This window comes from Phascolarctos cinereus, unplaced genomic scaffold, assembly GCF_003287225.1.
Source record: "Phascolarctos cinereus isolate Bilbo 61053 unplaced genomic scaffold, phaCin_HiC Scaffold_8;HRSCAF=390, whole genome shotgun sequence".
Taxonomy (NCBI): Eukaryota; Metazoa; Chordata; class Mammalia; order Diprotodontia; family Phascolarctidae; genus Phascolarctos; species Phascolarctos cinereus.
Window position 1 is genome coordinate 5,748,629 of NW_027556291.1, and position 26,859 is coordinate 5,775,487.

The 26,859-nt window shown below is 49.7% G+C and overlaps 1 protein-coding gene across 5 annotated transcripts in view; it reads right to left on the reverse strand.

The window, feature by feature from the left end:
* AMOT (angiomotin) overlaps nt 1–5,099 on the reverse strand; it is a 61,444-nt gene extending 56,345 nt beyond the window's left edge. For 2 of the 5 annotated variants that reach the window (XM_020980026.2, XM_020980024.2), the window contains exon 1: nt 4,630–5,099. The gene's annotated coding sequence lies outside the window, so the exon portion shown is untranslated. The remainder of the gene's footprint in view (nt 1–4,629) is intronic. The other 3 variants (XM_020980029.2, XM_020980028.2, XM_020980027.2) reach the window with 2 other exon arrangements.
* Between the last annotated feature and the right edge of the window lie 21,760 nt (nt 5,100–26,859).

Consider the following 26,859-nt stretch of genomic DNA (forward strand, 5'->3'; position numbering starts at 1 on the left):
CTGTCCTTTCTTCTCTCCCCTCCCAACCCCATCTTCTTTTCCAGGCTCTGCAGCCCCATCCATTCCTTCCAGCAAGCCTCATACTGCAAAAGCAGGAACTTATGGTCGACATGGTAAGAGTGGGGAGGAGTAAGACCAAACTTGAGAGCTCAGAACGGGATGCTCTGAGATCACCTATTCCAACTCCTTTTTACAGAGTAAGAAACTGAGGCCCTGAGAGGAGAAGGGATTTGTCCAAGGTCCCATAGAGAATCTGTGGCAGAAATGGGCCTTCCTATTACATGACATATTGCCTAAGAAGTTGGCCCTTTGTGGTTCAGTTTCTGTCCCAATGGGCATAAAAACCCTGTTCTAGCCTCAGCTCCCCGCAAAATCTTGGGAAAGAATGGCAGTTCAGAAGTGGGGGAGTTGCTGTGACCCATTTGCTGCCATCCCAGGTGCTACAACTCCAAAGCTCTGGCCTCCTTGAGGAAGGAATATACCAGCCCTGCCAGGCGCCCCCACCCCCTACTCTGCTTCTCCCAGTTCTGAATCACCCAACCTATGGAGTCTCTTTTGTTTCCAGAAAAGGCCAGGGAGCCTTCACAGCTTCCCCTCCCTGGGAACCCCTGGAAGCAAAGATCATTCGTCCTTGACTCCGGGAGTGGCAGGCCTGCCTCAGGATCTTGCTGGGTCACCCAGACCAGAGCCCTTAGGCCGGGTATCACAAAACAGGCTGCTAAGCCCTAGATAGCTAACTTTGCCAAGTGGGCCCCAATACCAGGTGCCTCTCCCAGGCCCACAATAGGTGTGGCCCTGAAAAGGCAGCGCTACTGCTGCTGCTGCTGCTTAATTGAATTGGTGTAAAGCAAGGCCCTTTCAAAGGGAGCTGGCTATTTTAGACAAAGCCCCAGTGCATTCCTCCACAAAGCCAGGGGCCCCTCAGTGCTGATTTGGGGCATCTCAAGGGCCCCTCTATACAAAGGCCAGCTCCCACGAGTGTACTAATGGGCTTCACTTTAGCCTGTCTTCAGCATTCATCTTCACCAAAACATAAGGGGGGGAGGGAAGCAGATAACACTAGATCCCCAAAGAGAGATGGCTCCCCTCCCCTCTCAGGGTACAGAGGAATCAATAGGAATGGGTGGGGGAGGGGACTGCTTCAAGGCCTCTATAGCAGGGATGGAAAGTTTAAATTGTCTTGTTTGACCCTTAGGGCAGCCCAGGGAGATAGGTGCTATTGTGATCTCCATTTTACAGATGAAGAAACTGAGGCTGAGTTAAATGTCTAAGGTTTGTCAAATGCTTTTCACCTGGTTTCTCTCATTTGGGCATCACGATGACCATGGGGGAGAAATGTGCACCCCCTGACTAGAGAATGAAGACCTTGATTTTGGAGAAAGGGACGTGTCAGGAGACATTCAGAAAGGAAAAGGAATGGAGCCAAAGGTGAAACACACACACACACACACACACACACACACACACACACACACACACACACACACACACACACGTTAGAAGGGGGAGAACATTCTGAACAGGCAGGAACTCACTGTAACTTAGCAAGTCACTTGTTTGGCAGCAGCTGAATGGGGGGGGGGGAAGAGGGAAATGCCCAGCCCAGCAGCCTCAGCACATTTGCCCAGTCACCATCTAAAAGACCTCCCCCCCATCACTCCAAAGAGTTTCAGCTGGGCTTGATGGGTGCAAAGGATGCTTTCTTCAGCAGCCCCCAAGGAGGCCTGTTCTCATGCATTCCAAATGCTCAGTCACCATGGAGGAGGGTACCTGGCTGCAGGCATTTCTCAAACGGGGTATTTTCTCTACTCATTCTCAAGATAGGCCCCCCACCCTTTACCCTCAATCCCCCCAGCCATAGAACTGCAGAACTTGGGGGGAAATTGAAGAGTCTCAGGGGGAGGGAAGAGTGTGAGAAACTCATCTTGCATCCAAATTGGGGTGGGACAGGGGGGAATGCCTTAAGAAGCTGGATCAAAGGCGGAATGACAGAAAGAAGGGCTGACTAATTACAAAGCCACCCTTTTCAAGGATGAGCAGGCCCTTCAAGGGAGCACAGAGGCTGATGCAGCCACTCTAATTCAAGGGGTGGTGGGAATCAAGAGGTCATGGAGTCCATGCCCCTGTTTTCAGGCCCAGCTAGGGCTCATCCTATTCTAGAAAAAGAATTTTCTAACTCACTTTAAAAACTCCCCAACCTCTGAAATAGCATTCCCCTCCCCTAAACTTTGGACTAGATTTTGCTTCAAAAACTTCCACTTTGCAGAATAGGAAAAACAAGGTGTCAGATGTTGAAATAGTTACATGCCTAGCCCCACAGACCTGGGCAGTACAAGGTAGTTCCAACACTCAAAAGACACAAGGAACATTTTCAACCCATTAGGTGCAATGTCTTCAAAAGATTTAAGGAAACGGAGGTAGGAAAAAAGACTATTCCCTAACGAATGGAGGGGTTTCCTTAGAGTCCTTAAGTCCTGGGTTCCAGTCCTGACACTGACACATTCAGGTCACTTATTTTTCCAACACTCCAGGCAATGCTCTGAGTTTCTACACTAGTCTCTGTACTAAAAGACACTTTTTTTTTTCCAACAAAGACAAAAACCTGAAAGAAGGGCTGGAATCAGTGCCTTCCAGTGGATTAAATCAGAGCTCTTTTAAGAGTGTAAGGGGGTGTGTGTGTGTGTGCTTGAGCAGGCTATCGAGTGCCTGAGATTGAGTGGGAGCACGAGCCCCAAGCATGCTTGTCCGAGTGATATTGAGTATCTACTTCAAAGAAAACAATTACTTCAAATCAGTTATACTTGGATCATGTAACCAAGAACTTCGCCATTCATCAGAGTGTGACCTTGGCCAAGTCTTCCCTCTCTGTAAAATGAGGAAGTCAGACTAAATGTCCTTCTATGGTTCCTTCCACCCCCAATCTAGGAGCCTTCCCATCGATCCTGCAGCTTCTCCAAAGAAAAAGAACTGTGGAAAGCAGAGGTACAGAAAATGGTAGTTAAGGTCAGCCAGCAGGCATTGAATACAAGGCTCTCGATTTGGGCTGAAATAGGAGTTAGCAGCTGGGAATGGAAGGAGCATAGAAGAGCATAGAAGCACCTGGCCATTAATGAGCCCCAGGCTGCCTATAAAATGCACAATTTGGTCAGCCCAACTCTTCTCTTCCAGCTGATCTGAAATGCTATACCCTTTAAAATTGGCACCCAATAACCTCCCCTTTCCCCTGCCTGCTTGTGTGCTAGCCCTCCCCTTCCCCCTCCCCCCCCCAAGTCAACCAAAGAAAAACTCTAAAAGGCAATGGGACATATCTCCGGGAGGGAGGGAGGTCAGGCTTGGAGCTGGGCTGGGACCACAACCATGGTCATGGTCTTAACCAAGTCCTAAAAATAACAGAGAGGTGAAGAGCCCCTCCCCACCTCTCCTTTGCCCCAAATAAGATTTTAAACTACTTTGTAGTGACCTGATGAGGGTGCTGTCTGAGGAGACTGGACGAGAGTCCAGTCAGCCCCCCAAATATGTGTCCCCTAAATGTGTGCCATAAGCCTAGCCTGATGTGGCCCTGGCTCCAGGAATGAGGGAGGCTGCCTGGTTAGTCTGGGCTGGACACACACATACACAGCTTGGACAGGAGCTAGGTTTAAGCCTCCCAGCACACTCTTGAAGGCAAATGTGAGAAGCATGAAACATCCCCAGGGTACAGGTTGAGGAAACTGAGGCACAAAGTGGGTGAATGACTTATCCAATATCCCAGAGTAAGAAAGTATCTGAAGTGGGATTCAAACTCATGGCTTTAGACTGGGAGCCCCAGCCCCAAACTTGCCTCCCACCCAGAACCTGACACTCCACCACACTGGGCACCCCTCGACCAGCCTTGAAGAATGACTGTGATTTATGGACGAGAGGTGGGCCCCCCCATCCATAAACATCTGGAACAACTATACCATTCTATTCCTCCTTCTCCCCCCCCCCCAACCGAACAGCCTTGGATAAATCTAAAAGTTAAAAGTGCCTGCTAGGAGGAGAAAGTGACATACAGCCAGGGTCCCTTTCTTCCCCCGTCTCATTTGACCTGGGCTGCCCTTGGCTGTAAGTTCATTGTCTGTTGGTCACACTTAACTAGGAACTAGTGCCAGTCTATCCCGATAGTCACTGAATTCATAAGCCCTGGCTCCTCACAAATCCAGTCCTCAAGTCCAGAATCGGGCGGGAGAGGCACCGGGAGGCTCGGCCACATGCACTGCAGGTTCCTGCCCAGACAGGGGTGAGAGTTCGAGACCGCTCCTGGGCTGGGGCTACCAGGGACCATCGCCGTGGGGTGGGAAGACTAGGAAAGAAGGTGTGCAAAGGGGGCTAAGGCCGGCTGTGCAGGAGATGGTGAAGGAGACAGAGGCAGCGCAGAGGGGCCCAGGCTTCCCGGGGATCCCTCCTAGGGGACACTCCAAGCTGAGCTCCACCTGCGCCGGGCCCGGCCGTGGTACCCACTGAGCCTTGACAGGACTCCCGGGCTGCATCCTAGCAGAGGCACACAGATGCCCACGCCCGGCCGCTCGCACCATCACAAGTTGGGGCCCCCCTCCCCCTGCCCGCCCTCAGGCGGCCGGTGACGCTGCGCCTTCCTTCTTTCCTTACCTCGGGCTCAGGTGGCTTGAGCCGTGGGCTGGGCGCCGCAGCGCTGCGCCGCGCCTTCCCTAAAGCCGCCGACTCCTCTGCCCTTGTGGCTCTGCTCCGGGCGCGGACCGCTGGACGAGAAGGATGCGGGAACCGGGAGGGCAGCAGCGGGCGGTGGGAGGTGGGCTCAGTGCAGGCTGCAGCGGCCGGAGATGCAGGGACTACCCCAGCCCTTCGGAGAGGGAAGGAGTGTGCCTGCTCCGAGGGCGGCTGTAGCCAAGCAAAGGCACTGACGGAGCGGACCGAGCCACAGACGGACGAAGAGGCGGACACCCAGGCAGACCGAAGGTAGGGAGAGACTGAGGACCACTGGGTGTCTGGCTATTATTCTTCTGGTGGGGAACGGCTCGGCCCGCCCCCGGGCAGGGGGGTGGGGCAGGGGGCGGCAGGGGGCAGGAGGAGGAGAGGCGGGAGGGGGAGGAGGGGGAGGGGAGAGAAGGGACCCAGTCCGGCCCGATCGGCCGCTCGGTGGGGTGGAGGGTGGGGGGCGGAGAGGGGAAGGGGAGAGAGGAGAGGGGACGAAGGGGAGGGAGGAAAGGGGGCGGAGAGGAGGGAAGGAGGAGGGGCCAAGGGGCGGGGAAGTTTCAAACAATTGAGCGGCGGGGTCCCGGGGACTAGGAGAGGGCGGAGGGAGGAGGGCGGGGGCCGGCAGGCCTCCGGGGGGGGGGAGCCTCCCGGCGCACCCAAAAACGTGGCAACTTGAGGTGCTGCGAGCCCCAGTGCCATCCACCGGGTGGGCACCCGGGACGGAGACCAGCAGCAGCCCTGTGGGCCGAGGAGGGGGCGGCGGGGCTAGGGAAGGAGGAGGAGGAGGAGGAGGGGTGGGGGAGAGGAGGAGGAGAGGAAGAAAGGAGTGGAGCTGGGAAGCGGGGGCGCCGCGCCGCTCTCCGGGGCCCGGCCCCCTTCGGCGTGCTCCTTGGCTGCTCGCTGCGCTGTCGCGGCGGGTGCTGCGGCGCTGGGCTTCGGCCGGCGGCCCCGGCCCAACCGTGCTCCTCCTCGGGCAGTCCCCGCGGGGGAGTGGAGGCGGAGCGCCGCCCAGTGCCCACCTCCCAGGCGGGCCAGATCCCGGCCCAGCCCGGCCCGGCCCAGGCCAGTAAGCCACCCGGCGGGGCAGCAGCCGAGGATCCGCGGGGGCAGGGAGGGGGAGGGGGCCGCGGGGGACAGGGGACTGGGGACGGGGGACTAGGGACGGGGATGGGGGCGGGCAGGAGGGAGGAAACCCCGCCTACCCGCCCGTTGCCGCTGCCCATTGGTGAGCCTTGGCCCGGGCGCCGCAGCCCATTGGCCCGCGGGGCCGTCCATCATCCCCCTCCCCCCCGCCCCAACCTACCTCCAAATTAATAAAGGCAAACAAGAGGCTATTGTCTTTCTCCCGGAGCTCGGCGCCCGAGGAGGGAAGCCTGGTCCGGGCTCCTGGGGTTGGCGGCCGAGGTGTGACAGTAGCATGGCCGCTGTTCCCGTAAGGCCTGGCCAAGGCAGCAACTCCCTCCCCGCCCTCCCTCCTTCGCTCAGCACAGGGTGGGGGCATCCCATAGAGTAGCTGCGAAAAACGGGAGAGTTTGGGTTCTTGTGCCCTGCTCAAATGCGTACGGAAAAAGGACAAGCAGTCTAGCCTCAGTTTCCTCATCTGTATTTACTGATGGTTGGTACAGATGATTTCTTCCAGCCCTAAATCTGTGTAACAAGAACCTCGAACCCACTGGGGCCAACCGATGATTGCAAAGGAGATCTGGCCCTATTATAAGGATGGGGCAAACTGAGGCACAGAAAGGCAAAGGGTCATTCTTGGGGAATAGATGCAACGTTGATTCAAAAGATCAGAGCCCAAGGGATCTCAAAATCAGTCAATCAAGCAGCATTTTTAAAGCACCTACTATGTGCCAGGTACTGAATGCGGATACAAATTCCAAAAAGAAGATGATCCCACCTCTTCAGCCTCGTCCAAGGGCCGGGCACACACCTAAGGACAGCCTCCTTGCTTTACAAATGAGGAAGCAGGGCCCCAGGGAGGTTAAGTGCGTGCCAAAGGTCCAGGCAGATAGTGAGCTCTGAGAACGGAAGCAGGATTTGAACCCCCATTCCCTGACCCTCCTGTCCTGGGTGGACAAACCGAAAGTAGTTCACTGATTTCCCACTCCTGATTCTGAGCTCTCGGTTCACACTCAAGAGGTTTTATAACTTGTTAAAAAAAAAAAAGAAAATCAGTAATTTCCGTGTGTGTGTGTGTGTGTGTGTGTGTGTGTGTGTGTGTGTGTGTGTGTGTGTGTGTGTGTGTTGCACCTAGAGCTTCAGGCGCTCTCCAGTTCAGCTCCCTCATTTTTCAGAGGAGGAAACATACTCAGCAGGGTCTTGTCTCATAGCCCAGGTAAGGAGGAGAATTCCTTTGTCCTGCTTTGTTTGTCCTAAGTTCAGTGGTGTTCCCAAAACACCACCTTGCCTCCATCCTCCCCAAATTAGCCCACTGCTTTTGGAAAAATAAACTCTGCCCCTCTTTTCTGACTGGGCTAATGAAGTTCCTTTTTGAACTCTGACTTCACCAACAGCAAGATGGAAAGACAGAGGAGCAGGCCTTCGGGTGGGGATTATGTGTGTCCTTCAAAGGGGATGTGGGGAAACAAACACAGCTGAGACCATTTACCATGGAAACCACCCTTCTCTGCAGATCCCCCTCACCTGGAAAATTTCACAAGTAACAGGGAAATCTAAACAGAAAGGCCTGCAAGGGGGCCTGCTGGGAGAGATTCCATAGCTAGTGTGCCTTGACCTCTGAGGCAGGAACAGTCCCCACCAAGGCCAGCTCAGCCCCATGGGAGACATGCCAGTGACCAGCTTCTTCCTGCACCAAGTATCTGCTAGGTGGATGGGGAGATGCCCCCCTGCAAGGTAGCATGCCTCTGAACACTGTGTAGAAAATAGAATTCAGGAGCTCAGGAAAGTTGTTGGAAAGCAGACCACCCTTACCCCACCATCCACATGTCCACAAACAGGCCACAGCCCTGGTAGGAAGGCCGTTGGGCTGGGCCTGCCATTAGCCACAGAGGCAAGCCCCTGGGAAGATGTAGAGGTAAAACCCAAGGCTCTAATTGGCCTGCAGTGAAAACATGTGTGGAAAAAGGGCATCAGCCATAATCTTGACCCTGTCTCGGGAAGGCTTCAACGAGGAGGTGAGTTTTGAGTAGTTTCAAAGGCCTAAAGAGATCTGATTTTTTTCTATTCAATTTCACATACCTTTGTTAGTGGAGAAGGAAAAAAGGAAAGAAAAAAAAGGAGGGAAGGAAGAAAGAAAGAAGCAAAGAAAGGAAGGAAGGGAATAAGCATTTATAGAGGGCCAAGTGAAAGGAAGAAAAAAAAGAATGGAGAGGAAGAAGGCAAAGGGAAAGAAAGAAAGCAGGGGAGAAAGAAAGAGGAAGTCACAAAGGAAAGGAAGAAAGGACAGACAGTATGTTTTTGAGGTGGCCATATTTGATGGGCAGCAGAAGGGAAGGGAAAGAGCTAAGGACCAGAAAGAGTCTAAAACTGGCGTTGTCCCCCACTCTCCTCCCCTCAGTCCCCGATAGGGACTCTGGTGACTCTCTTGGCCTTTCTGGGCCTCCCTTGCCCCTCCCTATCTCCTGTCCTGCCCAAGGGTGAGGTACAGATGAAATGAGATGCTTTACTGTATGAGAAGGACCCCTCCCTGTCAATGGTGGTGAGAAGAAACATTCTGGGAGTCATAGAAACTAGAGCTCCTGAGGCCTATACTTTAGTTAGCCCCCCTACCCAGTTCAGGGTAGAGAGTTGAGAGATTTTCCAGCCAGCAACTGGGGTCCTAATTGGCCAACCCCAGTCCCCATGGCTTGCTCTGAAGGTGAATGACCTAGGTTTCAATCCTACTTCTAAATACTAACCATCTGTGTGACCCTGGGCAAGTCACACCCCTTCTTGGGAGTCTCTTGCTTGGTCTCTCATCGGGAACTAACAATCCGTGCTTCACCCTGCAGTGGTGAAGATCCCAAGAGAGAGCCTGCAGACAAGTTGGCCTGCAGAATCAGCCCCTGTGGTGGCTGAAGCTTTGATTTGTGGCCAGGAAGCAAAGGAAGGAGGCCTTACCTCCTTTGGGTACATGCTGTGCTGGATAGAAGCCTGGCCTTGAAGGCAGAAAGTCCTAGGGCTGTGCTGAGGTCCTGGCTGCCCCTTCAGACGATAGGGGCAAGAGCAGTAGGACCACAGATAAAATGATGTATCTTTGGGTGACTTTCCAGAATTCCTTCTTGATTGCATCCATAATGGCCTATTCTGTGGAAATCTCCATGTCCTATGCCAAGATAAGAACCAAAGTGAATTCACTACCAAGAGGAGGGTAAAGCCCATCAATAGGGCAGGTATTTATGAAACTGCTACTGTGTGTCTGGTCTTGCGTTGGGGTGGGAACAAGAGATTCACTCACCTAGAGTTGGGCATGAAAGGAAGGGAGGGCACGTGAGAGGCCCAGGGGCAGGGTGAAGAGCAAGAGATGAAATCGGGGTGAAGGCCCTGGGGGGGGGAGATGGCTGGCTGAGGCCCAGCTCAGCCAGGAGGCCAATTTGACTGGCCCTAGAGTGATAGGAAATCAATCTGGAAAAGTCCGTGGGATCCGAGGGGCCCAGGCCCCATCTTCTTGGCTCCCAATCCCCAGCAGCTCTCAAGGACTTTCTTTAGCTTTATCTGCCTGGGGACCCTGAGGCCCCTTCTCCCCCTCAAAGCTCAACTTCTTGTTTCCCCAGAGAAAACACTTGAGTATTTAAATTGCTGCTTGAAGTTAGAGCTCCACTCAGCCTGCCCCTCTTACAGGGGGCTCCTCTGCCTGCCTGTCCATCACCTGCACAGACTTATTGAGAGCCTCCGAGGGGCCAGGATGGATACAAAGCACAATCAGGCTTGGCCCTTGCCCTCCCTCAGCTCTCCAGTTCGTTAGGAGATGGGCCTGACGTTCTCTCTTTGGCTTTAGTAACACAAGACAACATGGGAGCAGGGCCGAATAGGAGCCTGAGAATTGGGGTATTTACTCTGGCTCGCTCAGCTGCTCCTTAGTTGCAGACCATCAGCAAGCCCTTTCCCCTCTCTGAGCCTCCTTTTTCTTTTCTTTAAAATGATGAGGCTGGATTCTAAGGGTCCTTCTAAGGGTCCAGGTGTTATGGGCGAGACTGGTGGGGTTAACGACATTGGAGATAATTGGGCCTGAAAAGGACCTTGAAGGCCATCTGGCCCAACCCCCTACTTTTACAGAAAGGGAAAGAGATTTGTCCCAGGTTGTTTAGCCACTCTAAAGTAGCAGACTTGAGATTCCATCCACAAATGTGGTGTTCTTGAACAGGGGGAGATCACAGGTGTCCTGAGGTGCGTTAGGGAAGTGCTCCCAGCATCCCTGTGGCTTGAAGCCTGGCTTTAAGATTCGGCCACCCCTCTGGGGAATACCAGCCTGCCATCCATCTGTGTATAAAGCCACAGCATTGTTCACGAGGGGAGAGGATAAGGACCTGCCCCCTCTAAGACTGCGTACTGAGCTGTCCTTCCAAATCACCAGCGTTGTCTAATGTCCATCAATCAACAAACATCTATTAAATGCTTAATGTGTGCCAGGCAGCTCCTACCGTATTAATATAGGAGGGGCCAATGTCTGTCCTTTGTCTCCCCCAGCTACTTCCCAGTACATGGGAAAGTGTGAAGAAGAGCCCCTGAATTGGGGCTCCCCTCCCTGGATTACTTCCTGTTTGAAGAAAGACCCAAATCAGGGTGGCTGAGACTGTGTGGTACTCCCACCCCCAGCTGCCAGGGAGTTTGCAATGAGCACATCTTCCTCCAATTGCCTAGTGAACAAAAGAAGAGCTGAGGCCAAGGAATCAGACAACGGTGAAGAGGCATCCTCCCCGGCCTGTGCTTCCAGCAGACCCCCAGAGAGACGGGAGCTGGACTTTTCCAGGACAGGTTATCCTTGGGTGGGCCAGGACACTAGCCCAGCACATGCTGAGACCAGCTGACCCGAAAATAACAGCTTTATCTAGACAGGAAAAGGACAAAGAGAGACACATGGGATCCCAGCACTGACTTGAGTGGTCTTCCTTTTGGACCTCCCTCCCCAGCCCCCCCAGCCCCCTTCCCCCTTTCCCATGAACACACTCCTGGTCCAGACACAGGAAGCTAGAAGCATGATCCATATGTGGAAAATGGCAATGTGGGAATTCTATTGGTGTTTCCTGATCCGTAGTCCTTAGCCAAGTTCCTGGGGGGGGGGGGTCAGCTCCCCCCTGGAAGCAAAACAGCTGCAGCTGCCTATAGCCTGGTCCCCAAGCACCTGCAGGAGTAACCTGGGATCACCTCTGGGTGATGCAGGTCTCTGAGGACTTGCCTGAGAAGAGGGGTCTGTCTTCAGTTTAACTAAATACCATGTCTGCTCTGGCAGCTTGAAGAGGCCCAGGCTAGCTGGGCTCTGGGGAAGGGTTATTTGCCCCAATCTGAGGTTAAACAGAGCCAGTGGGAGAATAGGGAAGGTGAGAGCACAGCCAAGCCTGCTAGCCCCGAGGTGGGAGGAGGAAGAGGGATGGACACCTCCAGGAAATAAATGATGATGAAAAAACCAAACAAATCCCTAAAAGGAGTTGCAGGTGGGAGAAGGGCAGGGCAGAATTCTGGGACCTCGCCGGGATAGAAGTGCATGCAGTTAGTATGGAGTCTCTGGGCCTGTCATTTTTTTGGTCTCCTGGAGGTTCAATGTTCACACTAACCCTGGGGGGGAAGGAAAGCAAGTTTATCCTGTTCATTTGATGGTAAACAGTGGCTTCCAGAGACTTTGCTTCTCTTCCAAGGTCTACCAGTTACTGCGTGCCAGAGCCTACACGGGTCAGTACTGGTGCTGAAAAACAAAACAAAACAAAACCCAGCAACTTGACAGTATGGGAGGCGAACATGGCCCATTTTACAATGTTGCTAGTTCCCTTTCTCCTAATCATAGATCCAAATACAGTCTAGTGATATGCTAGATTATAAAATATTCAATGTTTGCATTCATGTTGCAAAGGCCTGAGCTGAATAATGAGGAGAAGGCAAAGCGAGAGAAGACCCAGTCTCTGCTATCGAGGAGACCAAGGTCACGAGCTGTTGAACTGCAAGTAAAGTTAGCCACCATCTAATCCAACAACTTCATTTTACAGAAAATGACTGAGGTCTAGAGAGAGGAAGGGATTTAGAGTCAGAGCTAGGAGGACTTCAGAGATCATCTAGTAACCAGATTATAGAACATTCTGGAAGGGACCTTAGATTTCATCCAGTCCAACCCTGTTATTTTGTAGCACAAGTTGGGAAACAGATTTTGGATTATAGGCCTTGGAGTTGGAAATGATCTAAGCCAACCATTTCATTCAACAGATGAGGAAATTGAGGCCCCGAGGAGCTGGGATTTATTCAAGGGAGCAGAGGAGCCAGGCTTCAAAACTCTGACTCCAAGCTCAGAGTACATGAGCACAGGAAAAGTTAACTGATATTCAAGCAAGAGCTGTGGCAGGCCGGGTGTGATGAAAGAACCAGTGAGTGGTCAAGGCAAAACCTGCCCTGAGATAAAGTGGATGCCCTCACCCCTTCAGGATTGGCAGAAACTAACCAACATCCCTGTTTGTCTCAGTTCAGGTGATCAAAGGCCCAAGTTAGGAATCTCAAAGGTGACAGAATGAACTGGAAGCAGTAGTTAGGTTCTGCTGGTGTGCAGGTGCCCTTCCTGCCCACTACTACTCAGGAAGATCTTGGGGGTCTTGCTGTGACCCTTTGGTTCTCCCCTACCTTCCTCACCCAGGATGCTCAGTCATTTAGCCCTTCAGAGCTCTGGGCAGGAATATTGCCCACAAACTCCACACTTAACGGACCTGTTCCAAGTCAACTCTTAGCAGGAACTCCCAAACCATCCTTTCCAGATGCTCAGGGAAAGAATTGATACTGTTTTTCCGAAAAGAAAGTGGCCTTTTCACACAGCTTTGCCAGCAGAATATTCTCTGTATAAGCATCGCCCCTGGTTCAGCGTTGAGAAAATACGACCTCTGTTGGGGGCCTCCGTTTTGTTGCCACTTACTCATTACAATCTGGCTTTGACAGCCCCCTCCCCCTCTGCTGCAACTACTTTTTCCAAGGTTACCAGCTAAGGCACCTGCCTTTCTGGGACCTTTGTCCTTGACTTTTCCACAACGTTCTTCACTGGTGGCCATTTTCCCCTCCTGAATGCTGTCTCCTCCTGGACTTCCCAGAGACTGATCTCTTCTGTTTGAGCTTCCAGCTCTTTCCCAGTCTCCTTTACTGGCTACTCCTGATCCTGGAGGCTGAGCCCCAGCCCCCCAAAGCTTTGCCCTGGCCATCTCCTCTACCTTCATTTTCCCATTTGGTACCCTCATCACCTCCACTGGGTTCTATGACCTCCTCAATGCAGATGGCTCCCCAGTCTAGGTATCTTCCTTCTACTTTTTCCTTCCCCATTTTGAACCAGTTGCAAAGTCTTTTGTATTTGACTTCCGCCATATCCATCTCCTCTCCCCTCATACATCCCCCACCCTAGTCCAGACCCTCCCGGCTTTTCAGTCAGACTATTGTAGAATAGGGTCGTTGAGTTGCATTGAATCAAATTGTTTTCCCTGCCTCCAGTCTCCGGCCTTGCCAATCTCTCTTTCACACCAGGGTCCCCAGACATTTGGGGCCCCCCACAATGTGGTTACAACCTGACTTTCCAGGCTTTTTTTTTCTCATTACTCCCCTTCACACACTCCATATTCCAGCTGAATTGGCCCAATTATGGTTCCTTGAACTAGACCTACACTCACCTGCCTCCACGTTTTTTGTTTTTTGTTTTTTGTTTTTTTTGCTGAGCCCCACCCCCATGCCCGGAAAGACCTCCCTCCAAATTGGCCTCTCCCTGGCTCAGGTTCCTTTCTTTCCTTCCAAGTGTAGCTCTGGACCATAGCCTCTGCTTCTCCATTTGTTAGTACCCCCTCAAATGTTACCCCAAGCCCTATGCCTGTGTCTGCCTAGCATTCTCTGGCTTGTCTTTGGAAATTTGGAGTCTCAATTTGGACAGGGACCTCAGTCCCACCCATCCACCAAAAGCAATCCCCCTTTGAGTTAACCCTCAGAGGGATCATCTGTGTCTGACTGAGGACCCCCCTGAGGCTTCCCTTGGTCTTTCCCACCTTCCCCCCATGGTCCATGGTTCTGCTCTGTAGAACCACCTTTCAGATTCTTATTAGGAGCTACTCTCCCCTGCTTCCTTCAGTCATGGCCTCAAGGCTCTTCACCGGCCTGTTGCTCTCCTGTGGAAGCTCTCCAGCTGACCAATGTCCTTCTCAAACCATGGTGATTCCCCTTTTGGAGCTTTCTATCCCCTGTGCCTAGGACAGGGCCACCACACAGTAGGTACTTAATGGGGCTTTGTGGAACTGAAATGTTCTTAGGGGACCAAGTTTCTTCTAGTGTTTTCTGTCTCTGCCTTCTTCCCCCTTACTGCTTAGCCGGCTCTCTGGGTCATTGAGGATGGCAGTCTTCTCTGGTTGGGCTTCAATTTCATTAGCTGAAGCTGTTCTAGCTCGAACCTGGACTTGGGGAATTCCTCAGAGAAACCAAGATAACATAATAGCATGGCCAAGTTACAGGCACCTTAGAAATGATAACATTCAATCTCTTCATTTTATAGAAGAGGAAACAGGTACAAAGAGAGAAAGGGAGGCAGTGTGACAGCATAGAAAAGGCTTGGGGTGGAACACCAGCTTTGCCACTTACTGAACTGGCTGTGAGAACTGGGGCAAATCCTTTCCCCTAGCTGGGCCTCAGTTTCCTCCTCTGTGGGAGGAAAGGTTCATTTCAGCTCCAGATCCTATGACCCTGTGACCTACCCCAAAGTTACATAGTCTACAGCCAAGCTGAAACTTGAACTCAGGTCTCTGGTGGCCGCCTAGTCTAACAACCTTTCTCCTCCATCACCACCACTCCTCCCCCCACCTCCCCCCTTTCTGCCCAGAGATTTTCTAGGAACTGGAGGGGAAACTGCTGGATTTGGAGTCAGACTACCTGGGTTCCCGTCCCAGCTGATTTACCTTTTCCAGCTGTGGCCTGGGGGCAAGTGTATGAACCTTTCTGGGCCCTAGTTTCACCTCTCTGGGACTCGTTTTCTTTCTCTGTAACATAACAAGGTTGGCCTAGATGAAAGTCCCTTCAACTCTAAATCTCAGATTCTTCTCTTTCCGAGGCCACCAGATTCCAAGGACCCAAACTTGCAGCAGGACACAGCTGGCTGCAGCTGTGCGGGTGTGGCTGGCTGTTGACCTAGAGATTTGGGCAGAGGCGCCTTCTCTCCCCCTGACTCCCCCTCCCCTGTGGTTTTTCCTAGCAGTCCAGCTCCCTTTGTTTCCTTTCTGAAAATGTACATTGTCAGGTATTCGGGATTTCACCCTCATGTTCCCAGACATCCAAGCCCCCTCTCCCCGCCGCACTCCTCCTTAAGCTCTTTCAGCAAAGTTCAAGGTAACAAGAGATTTCCATTTTTCCCAGTGCCCAGTCTGGGTCAAGGACGGGGCCCTTTCCCCCTCTAAGGGTTTATCCCAGACCCACCCGGTCATTGAGTGGAGAAAAGAGGCCCCAGTGAATTCCATGCTCCCATGTCTCTTTACAAACCCCAGCTACCTCTTTAGGACTCTAAAAATTTTTAATTGATGGCTTTTGTTTTACATTGTCTACATTTCGCCCAGTATCTCTCCCCCTCTCCCTCTAAGGGACTCATCCCATGGAATAGTTTTAAAGAAAAAGAAAGAGAGGACAAGCAACCAGCAAAACTCATCAATACTTCAAAAAAAAATGTGAAAATTGATGCAGTGTTTTACTTACTCCCCTGGATGCCCCCCCGCCCCCCCCCCACCTCTGCAGACGAGTCTTCTCCTGTGTCTCCTTTGGAGCCAGGCTTGTCATTTTGCAGTATTCACTTTGAATGTGTTGGTGGCCGTCCTTTCCATTTACACGGTCGGCATTGTGGGATGTGTTGTGGTTGTATTCTAGCTCTACTTGCTTCACTATGCATCAATTCATCCTGTTCTTCGTGTCATTCATTGGACCAATCAATGGACACCTACTTGGCATCTAGCTCTTTTCTGTCACCAAAAATGTTGCTATCAGTATTTTGGGCTATCTTTCTTCACGGTTTTTTTTTTGTCAGGCTTGGAGTTCCTTGGAATTCCTCTTCCCTTCCTCAAAGGCATATGCATTGTCAGTTGAAAAGGACTAATTCGACCCCTGGTTTTATATGGGAAGAAACTGAAGTTAAGTGACTCCCCCTAGATCTCCAGGTCCCAGTCTAGGCTCTGCCTCCCCTCCCCCAATCAAACCTGCATCCTGTCCTTCCCACTGTAGCTTCATTCCTTTGGCTCCCATCTGGAAGAATTCCATTCTTAAAAACAAGTACCCAGGGGATGGTTCAGACCTTAGGCTAATACCCTCCTCACCTTCTAGACAGGTCCAAGGCACTGGCCAAAGGGGGCCAGGGCTGGTTACCCTCTTTGCCATGTTAGGGAGGCACCAAAATGCTATTTCTGAAAGAAGTTGTGTGTTTTATTTTTATAGCAGATTTGTTTCTGAATATATCCCTCTTCTGCCCAGGGAGTCGTTCCTGGTAACAGATTTCAAAAGAAACAGGAAAACAAAACCCATCAGGAAACTAGTATTCCATACCCAGAGTCCCCCATCCCCACCCCCCTCTCTGTGCTTTGTGGATCTGGGCTCAATTCCTCCTCCCCTAAATCTCTGGGAATTTAGCCCTCTGGCCTTCCTTAGCTCTTTTGTTCCCCCCAAATCCTGGAGCAACTGTCCGTAGGGTGTGTGGGGGGGGAGAATTGTCATCAGCCACTGGGAGGGTGTTCCTGGGCCCCAAAAAGCAGAGCAGGCCAGAGCTCCAAATACCAGAGGGAAGGCTACTCCTAGAAGGGTTGCTACCTTTAGGGAGGGTTGGCAGAGAACTGGCAGTCTCCTCCCTGAACTTGGGAGCTGCAGCTAGGAGGCATCTTAGAGATCCCCCAATCTATTCAGTCCAGTAAACACTGATGCATACCTAGTAGTACTGACAATGGCTAGGGGCATTTTGGCCAACAGGATGGAGCTCAGAGATCCTCAGTTCAAATCCTGACTCTGTCATTTACTGGCTCTGGGGCCAAGAACAAGTCTCTTAACCTTTTCTAGCCTCAGTTTCCTTATCTGTGAAATGGGAATAACACAAAGTATTTTGCTAACTTTCAGGCCTTAGATGTCAGTTGTTGGAGGCTGAGAATGAAAAGTCAAAAATAAACCAGTCCCTACCGTCAAGTACCCTATTATGGAGAAGGGAGGGAGAGAGGAAGGAAGGAAAGAAATAAGTATTTATTAAGCACCTACTATGTGCCAGGCACTATGCCAAGGAATGTAGGAATATTGTCTCACTTGATCTTCACAACTCTGGGAGGCAAGTGTTATTATTATCTCCATTTTACAGATGAGGAAAGTCAGAGGTTAAGCAACTCACCTAGGGTCACACAGCTAGTTTCTGAGGCTAGATTTGAACTTGGGTCTCTCTGACTCCAGGCCAGGTGCTCCATCCATGATCTATCTCATGTACTACCTAGCTGACATTACGGGACTCTCCTTCAGTAGAAGGCTTTGACCTTCAACTTTCTGGGATGTTGAATGTAAAATGTTGAATATAGGGATTCTTGTTCAGGTATACAGTTTAGCATTTCTCTCTCTCTCTCTCTCTCTCTCTCTCTCTCTCTCTCTCTCTCTCTCTCTCTCTCTCTCTCTCTCTCCCTCCCTCCCTCTTTCTCCTTCCCCCCCCTTTCTCCCTTCCTCCTCCTCCTTCCCTTCCCCTTATTCCTCTCCCTCCTTTAAAGAAAACATCTTTCTGTAGTCTTATATTGCATCTTTTCATTTCCCAGAAGCCCTCTAGGTATCTGGGTGGTAGTCATTTTCAGGGGTTACTGAGAGGGGCTAGGACCTTTTGGTCCCAAATATTTCTTCTGTGATCCTTCAATGATATCTACCCTGGACCATTAGGTGTTCATTTCTTCAGGGTACCAAGCTCCTCTTCCTCCTCCTCCCTTCCTCCTCCCAATGCTCTCCATCTATCTAATAGTCAAGCACATGGAATGTGGAGAAGGTTGAGGCAAATAGCCAGGCTTACAAGTGTGGTAAGAGCAGCCCTATGGTATGTGGAGGTAGTGTGGATGTTGGGGGGGGCAGGAAATGGATCTAGTGGGGACACTTAATGATTCAAGGATGCTTGATTTCAAGGACGAAAGGGCACTTTGAGATCATCCAGTTCCAATTCCTTCATCTGACAAAGGATGAAACTGAAGGGGAGAGGGATGAAATGCTTGGCTGAAGGTCAATCAAGAGAGCAGAAGAAGCTGCAGATCTGGAATGGCATCCAGCGAAGCCTCATTCTCATCTCCCCATGCTGGGAGATGAAAAGCAAGTCCCAAACTCCTCCAAATGACAAAACCCAGGCCACTGAACCAGCCCCTCTTGTGCTCATTTGTTGTGGTGGGATGGGATGGGAGGCCCACTCCGTTCCTGGCTTGGTGGTATCACCATAGTGAGTTCCTTCTCATTCCAAAGACCTGAAGAAACTCTGAGGACCTCTCTTTTCTCTAGCTCATTGACTCCATCTAAATGGAACTGGATCTGGCATTCCCCCAAGGGGAGCTACTGGTTCCCATTAGGACTTGCAAAGTTCCAAAACAGAACAGTTTGACGTATACCGATAAAAGCACTCAAAGGTTTTGCATCCAAGGCCATAAAAGGGCAGGAGACCAAAGAGACTTCCTGGGGTCTGCCACCCCCAGAAACCTGTTACTTAGAGTACTGTCCTGAATGTTTGGTCCTCTTCTACATCAATGATCACTTAATCACCACATCTGATGGTCTTTTTTCAGTCTTCATCTTTTTCAATCTCTCTACAGCATGGGATGGTCAAGCATGTCACTTTGCTATTCAGTAATTCCAATGGCCCCTTATTACCCGCAGGATCAAGCATTCATCTTGTGTTAGACATTTAAAGCGCTTTCCCACAATCTCTAGTCTTCTTAAATCATTCAGTCCTCTCCACATTCTCCAGCATCTTACTCTATGGGGGTTCTTGCTCTTCCTCACAAAGGATGCCTTATCTCTTGTCTCTGTGTCTTCATGCTGACCCATGCCTCACTCTGGCCTCCTGGCTTCATTCGAGCCTCAGCTGAAATGCCACTTTAGGCAGGAGGCCTTTTCCAATCTCTGGGTGCTTGCTTCTTTTTATATTAGAGATGGATACCTTATGTAGGTTGATTGTGACTGGCATGCTGTCTCTCCCACGTGAGCTGTCTGAAGGCAGAGACTGTGCTTTTTGATGGCAGCAGGCAGACCAGAATGTGGGAAGGCCAAATGTGGTTTCAGGAGAGCCCAGGGAGCTGAGAGAGTACAAGGAGAAGGGAAGAAGGCCTCGGACCAAGCCTTGGGGGCCCCTCCCTGTTATCAGGCATGGCACGGAGGAAGAACCAGCCCAGAAGACAGAGAGGGAGTTGCCAGAGAGGTTGGAGGAACGCCAAGATGGAAGGAGATGGGGTATATGTGGCTGTGTGTGTGGTTCCTGCTTACCCCGATTATGTTTGGTGGTATTTGCACTGGCTCCTTCTCCTCCCCCTTGCCCTGGATTACTATAATAAGGGCTATTGCCCAGGCTTCCTTTTGGCTTGAGAAGACTCTAGGGTCACTTTGGAGCCACTTTGGAACAAGAGGTTCTACTCTCTTGAGGAATATAACGGTTGAGGCGGCTAGGAGGCACTGCAGTAGATAGAGCAATAGCCCTGGAGTCAGGAGGACTGGAGTTCAAATCCGACCTCAGACACTTACTAGCTGTGTGAGGCTGGGCAAGTCATTTAACCCCAATTGCCTCGAAAAAAGAGAATATAATTATCTAGCATGGAAAAAAACCCAATCCATTGAGTCTGGCAAGTAGGAAGTAGTGTAGTACGGAGAAAGCGCAAGGTTGGGGGGGTCAGGAGACCTGGCTTCAGGTTTTGTTCTCTGACAGACATGAGCTGTGTGACCCTGGGCAAAACACTTCCCCCCTCGGAGACTTGATGTCCTTCTTAGTAAACCAAAGACAACATTGCCGCCTCTTTCTCCCTCATAGGATCTCTAGAGCTTGTGTGAAGATGAAGTGTGATAATATACCTAGACTTATAAGCTGTGAAGGATCACCCAAATGGAAGGGTCTGAGTGATTGTCCAGAATCATTTTGACCAGAGGTCTAAATCATCCCCATATTATTGAGAAATAAACTGAGGCTCAGAGTCAGTTGGTAAACAGGAATTTATTAAAGTGCTTGCTATTCATGAGACTATGCTATGTGGTGGGGCTATACCGAAAGGCCAGAAATGAGGCCCTTGCCCTCAGGCAGGTTCAGTGACTTGACTCTGATCTCAAATAGCTGCTAAACCCTGTCTTCCTGCCTCCAAGTCCAGCACTGTCCCATGCTACCACACTGATGGACAGATTTCTGGGCCACTCCACCAGAGACTGGTCTCCAAACTGACATCGAACAATTACCATCTATTCTTTGAGTCCCATTCCAACCTCATGCAAATGTCCTCTTGTCTAGTTGTCATCTCTGCACGTGTTCGCTAAGCACCCACTTTTGAGCACTGCCCAGGTGTGTGCTCAGTATTGGGTGCAGTGTGTGTGTGTGTGGGGAGGGTTAGGGATAGGAAGCAGAAGGGAGACAAAGGCACACTTCCCCATGGGCGGCTTGGCCCAGTGCAGGCAGGTACTGGTTGTGCTAATCCTGAAGTCCTTCCCCAGCCCCCCTTAACCCCTCTCAATGAGAAGCAAGTCAAGCAAGGGTCTGGCTGACGGAAGCCATTGGGAATTGTTTCCCAGCCCCCACCATGTGTTTGACATTATATGAATCCAGGCTCTATTGGCTTGGAAGTGAGTGTTTGCTGGAAGGGGAATAGCCAGGGTCTCACAATGAAAACTCAAACAGCCTGTCAGCGTGTCTGTCACACTTGGGCCGGATGGCGAAGCTGTTGCTTGGGAAATAGTTCCAAGCTGCTTTTACAATAAAAAGACAAGAGCTGGGAAAGCGAAGGAGGCTTGACTGGCAGGACGTCATTAGTGCTTGACAAATATCCTTCCAGTTTTTTAATAGGAAAAAAGTTTCCTCTTCAGAGTAGCTTGAACTTCTTGCTCAATTTTTTTAAAGGCTTTTTCTCCAACTTCCTTCTGTTTTAGTGTCAGCAAATGGAGCTGGCTCTTCTCAGAGCACACACGTTGACAGCAAAGTAATATCTTATATTGTGGCCACTGGGACATGGGAAAGGGGCTAGCCAGAAATAATTGCTCTGACCATGTGGGATTTTGGATGCATCTGTTTTTGTCCCAATAGTATGATGTATTTGCGGCATGTTTTTACCCTGATTACAAACCCTGATGGAAACCAGGGAGTCATTTTCATGCTCTGACCTTTTGGCCCTTAGAGTGGCGTGTCTCTTTTGGCCAGCCCTTGTTCAGTCTTGGGCAAGACCCTTCACCCGTCTGGCCTTTTCTTCCTCACCTCATTGGGCTGCTTCCTGTCAGTATAACTTTGGCCAAGCCTTTTTTTTTTTCTCTCTCTCTCTCTCCTTCTCCTAACTAATTTGTAAGAATGAATGAACAAATGAATGAATGAATGAAAAAAGCATTGAAGTGCTCACTGTGGACCAAGCGCTGTGCTAGGAACTGGGGATTTCAATACAAAAAGCCAAGATGGTACTAATCCTGAAGATGGGGAAGCACACACAGAAGGGAGTAGTAGCCAGGGAGGGCTGCTTTGGTCCAGAAAGGGAAACATTACACTCATGTTGAGTAGGGTTATTTGGAGCAGGAGGGGAAGATTGGTATGCCCTATGCAGGAACAATGGCAGAGTTGATTTGACCTGGATTCCTGGTTCTCGAACTGGGTGAAAGGAAAGGGTACCTGTGTGTCAAGGTAGCTACGAAGGTGACTATGTGGCAAGTTGTTGATTGGAAGACACCAGTTACTAGAGCTGAGCCCTAGGACAGAAGCTTAGAATAACAAATCTAAATCTGGGAGCACCCTCAGAGGCCATCAAAATCCAGCCCTCTCATTTTATAGATAGGGAAACCGAGTCAGGGTGGTAAATTGACTCATCCAAGGTCCCAAAGATAATAAGCTTCAGAGGCAGGGTTTGAACTCAGTTCTTCTAACTGTAGTGCCAATGCCCTGGAGTCTTATCTGGGGCGTCATGGCATTTGGAAACAGAGATGTCAAATCTAGTTCAACAAAGACGAGGTAATCTCAGGACAGGATCCGAGTCTGTAATGTTCTGGGTGGGTGTCTTCATCTCTCAACGCTTCCATTTCCTCATCTGTAAAACAGAGGGCTTAGATTAGATAACCTAGAAGATCCCTCCCAGCTCAGGTACCACAAGCCCATTTTCAATTCACTTGGGAATTTCTGTGGATTATTGGATTCGATTGGAGGTATTTTGGAAATAAGAGTACTTCAGTTATGGCTCAAGCCCCCACTCTAGTGTGAAACTGGGCAGTTGGTGGCATAGTGGATAGAGTTCTGGGCTTAGAGTCAGAAAGCAGAGTTGAAATCCAGCCTCAGACACTTATTAGCTGTATGACCTTGGACAAGTCACTTAATCTCTGTTTGCCTCAGTTTTCTCAAATGTACAATGGGCATAATAATAGCATCTATCTCACAGGGTTGTTGTAAAGATCAAATGAAATAATATTTGTAAAAAGTGTTTAACATAGTGCCTGACACATAGTAGGTGCTTGCTAACTGCTTATGTGCTTCGCTTCCTCCCTCTTAAGTCATCTCAGTTATTACCATGCTAATAAAACCAAGGCAGACCACAGTATAGAAATGGTCATAGCATTTAACTGAAACTGAAAAGGAAATGAAACAAACACTAGAAAAATTCTCAGGAAGCATTCCCCAAATGAGTGCATTCCTATTCACCTCTTCTCCAGCCCAGACCAGAGAGGAAGCTTCCCTTGATTCAGATTCCTGCCTGCTAACTAGGAAAAACAAGCTCTTGGCAGCCATGAGGCTCATTGCTTCAGGCCCTTGGCCATCACTGCACTCCAGCTGCTGCTCTGTAGGTTCACCTGGGAGCCGGCAGGCTGCCCAGAAGTCAGTGCATGCTTTTGCTCAGGTTTAGCTCTTCACCCTTGACAACTCAAGACTCCTCACACGCTGCATCTCATCCCCTTGCTCCACAGAGCCCCACTTACCCTCACTTAGCTTCACTCTTCTTTCTATTCCCAGGATTACCATCTTTTCCCTTATGATGCAATATCCCCTGTCCCTAGACCCCAGTCTTTTGGGTAATGAAGTCTTGGCCACATGGCCTTGTGGTGGCTACACAGCACACTTAGCAGTAAGGCTTGCCATTGTCCCTTACCCCCCCCCCCGACTCTCATTACATGTACTAATAACTAACAAAGGGGAAAGAAGTTGGATGGGGCCAATACATTTCCATTCCATTCATGAACCATTAATTGTTAAGCGCTTAACATGTTCAGGACACTACACTGCTGTTACACGAAGATTACATGGGAGATAATCCTTGTCCTCAGGAAGCTTTATAATCTAGTGGGGGGGCTAGGTTTTTTTTGACAACTGGAGTGTGGTCAAGACTGTATGGTACATAGCAAATGAGGAAGAGATGACTTGGTTGACATTTGACATCTGAAGAGGGAAAGATCATTGCTGCCTAGGGCAGAAAAACTAGTTTTCATCAGAACCCTCTTCCTTTCATACTCCCTATATTTTAAGATGTACTTCTTAAGACTTGGTTTCCTCCTGAAGCCACAGATTAACTGTTTCCTCTTTCCAGCAATCTTTCACTCAGACTCCCTGGTTGTTCTTCCAAACTGCAGCCTTGGATCATTCCCACCATCTACCATCTTTTGATTTTGCTTCTGTTCACCTGCTGCTGAATGGAAATAAAGAAAAATTCCAAGACTAGGCTGACTGGGTCCACTATAAGTTTATATTACATAACTTCAAGTGGGCCCTCGATGCTTCAAGGCAATCCTTTTATACTTCCTTAATTGATTCACTCTCCCCCTCACCACAAAGACTTTTCCAAACCTTTGCATCTCTCCTCAAACATTCCATGGCTCCCCCTCTTCCACCCTCTCAGGTGAGAACCTGGTTTCCCATTTCACTGAAGAAATTGAGAACTGTTTGCCAAAAGCTCCCTCATCTCCTCTCCTCATCTGACATCTTCCAGATGCCACCTGTCACTCTCTCCTCCTTGCTCCTGTCTCACATAAAGAGGTGACCTTTCTTCTTGCCAAGGCAAACCTCGCTATGTTCACATGATGTTCTTCAGCAGACTGGCTTCTTTCTCATCCCTATTCTCTCATTTATCTTCAGTTTCTCCCTGTCTAATGGCCCTTTCCCTCCTGACTACAAATATTCTCATTTTTCCCTCATCTTCAAAAAATCCTCATTTGATCCTTTCATCTCTGTTATTATCCCTTATCTCTCATCCTTTTTTGTGGCTAAAGTCCCTGAGAAAGCCATCTACAACTGATACCTTCACTTCTTTTTCTTTCACTCTCTTCTTCTTCTTCTTTTTTGGCTAGGCAATGGGGTTAAGTGACTTGCCCAGGGTCACACAGCTAGTAAGTGTTATGTGTCTGAGGCCAGATTTGAACTCAGGTTCTCCTGAATCCAGGGCTGGTGCTCTATCCACTGCACCCCCTAGCTGCCCCTCTTTCACTCTCTTTTTAACTCTACGGTTTGGCTTCTGACATCGTTCAAATGAAACTGTTTTTCCCAAGTTCGAATGGCCTTTTCTCAATCCTTATTGTCCCCAATCTTTCTGTAGCCTTCGACAGTGTTGATCGCCTCTTTGGAGCAGATAACTTTCTTCTCTCTCTGTTTTCATGACATTACTCTCTCCTGGTCCTCCTCCTCCACATCTGACTGCTCCTTCTCTACCCCTTTGTTGGATCTTTCTGCACATCATGGTTGCCAAGGATTGAGCAGGGTCCCCCAAGGCTCTATCCTTGGCCCTCTTCTCTCTCCCAGGATTCAATCAACATCTCTAAGGAAATGGCTTTACTATAGAGAAGATTTCCATAAGATCGACTTATCCAGCTTTCTCCTAACCTTCAGTCTCACATCTCCAACTGCCTTTTAGATATCTGGAACTGGCTGTCCCATGGATATCTTAAACTCAACATATCTAAAACTGAACCCTTCTGTCTTTGTAATTTCCCTATCACTGTCAAGGCCACCACCTTGATAGTGGTGCAAGAATGATGAGAACAAGGGAGCCCCAGGCAGGACTCAAGCTTCCAGTATGGAAGGCAGAGAGCCTGGGAAGTAACTAAAAGGAAGATTATGTTTCTGGGGGACCCAGAGTGAGGAGGAAGGAGTGGCTCCAAATGGAAGGAGTCTTTTTCTCCTTCTGGTTCCTGATAAGAAGAGCAAGAGTCTTGGCAGCTTGGCTAAACTATGACAACTGATGCTTAGAAAAGAATGTACCAGAGAAATAAAGGCAAAGAAACCAAGAGAAATAATCAATCTGTTTCTTTTCCCTTAGAGAAACAGGAAGGAATGTCAAGAAAAAGAATGAAAAAGTAACAACATGAAGAATCTGAAAGATTAATGGAGACAGAGAGACAGAGAAACAGAGAGACAGAGAGAGACAAAGGGACACAGAGAGAGGGACAGATGGTGACAGAGCAATGAGGGGGAGGAACTCTGGATATTGTTTCTCTCTGTGTGAAAGAAAGAATGAAAGTCAGTTTACAGACAGCAAAGTGAAGCGAGGCCTTCCAGGTCCTTTTGGCACTGAACTGAGGGATGACCACCAGTGCTAGGCCTCAATAATAATGGGTGTATTGGTAGTTCATCAGATTTCTAGGAAATAAAAAGAAATTTCCATGAGGACAAGTCCAAGGTGCCCCATGTTGGAGAATGACAACCTGAGAGCCAGGCAGCAAAGGAATTCTCTCTTTTCTCAGTGTAGGCCGCCTGTGGCAGCCCACCCTCATTATGGCACTGGGAATGGAGAGGCGTGTAATGGATGACGGATGGTGATAAAGGAAGTACAAGTTGGCATCCCAGTCATCTCCAATAGACAGCAGATCAACATCAGCTCTCTGGAAGCTGGGTAGCCCATGCAATGTGGATGCCGGGACTTTCTGAGAAAACATTTGTGCTGGCAATGTTTTACCCTGTCAAATGGTCCATAGGCAACACACACATATACAAATACATACATATATATGTATATATATTTACACACACATATGCATATGTGTGTATATATTTACATATAAAACATATATTTCCAAAAAATGTAAATTTCCCCCCAAAAATCTGCATTTCAAAATCTTGTTTGGGGGAAGCGATCTTTTTTCTACTATGAAAATAAGCTTATGTTTGTTCCAAGATGACTCCAATTGCCCTTCTTACAAGGGGTGGCCCATCCCCTCAGTAAGCCCCTGTTCCACAGAGTCAGCATTTATGAGCCCCACCTACATATTTCAAGTGCCAGCTCTCTTCCCATAGCCAAAGTTAGTTGGGAGAGCGCTGGCATTGTATCTTAATGTGATATATCTAAAGTTGGCAGCCCTACTCAGGTTTCCATTTGGGCCCAGTTTAGCAAAGGTGGGGGCTCCTTAAGGCTCTGACCTTGGCCATCTCCTCTTGAGCCTCTCTCTCGTGGCTCTAACCGTGCCATCTATATAGATGTCTCTAGAGAAGCAGCTAGCTGGTGCAGTGACAGGGTGCTGGACCTGTAATCTGGAAGACTTGTGTTCAAATCTCAACCTGAGATTATTACCATCTATGTGCCCCTGGGCCTCTGTCTGCTTCAGTTTCCTCCTCTTTTCCAGGGTGGCTGTGAGGATTACATGAGATTTTGTAATATTTGTAGAGTACTTGACATGTAAGTGTGCACTGTCACGACAATGATTGTGACCCTCACGTCTCTATCTCTAGCCTTGCCCTCTTGCAGGAACCCTATACTCAATCAATCAATGAGCATCAATCAATGCCAACTCTGGGCCAGGGACTGGAGATGTGAAGGTCAGAGTGGAGCTTTCCCTGCTCCTGAGGAGCTTACAGTCTACCAGGGGAGACAAAGGGTGCATCAGCAGGTTTATGTGAAACCA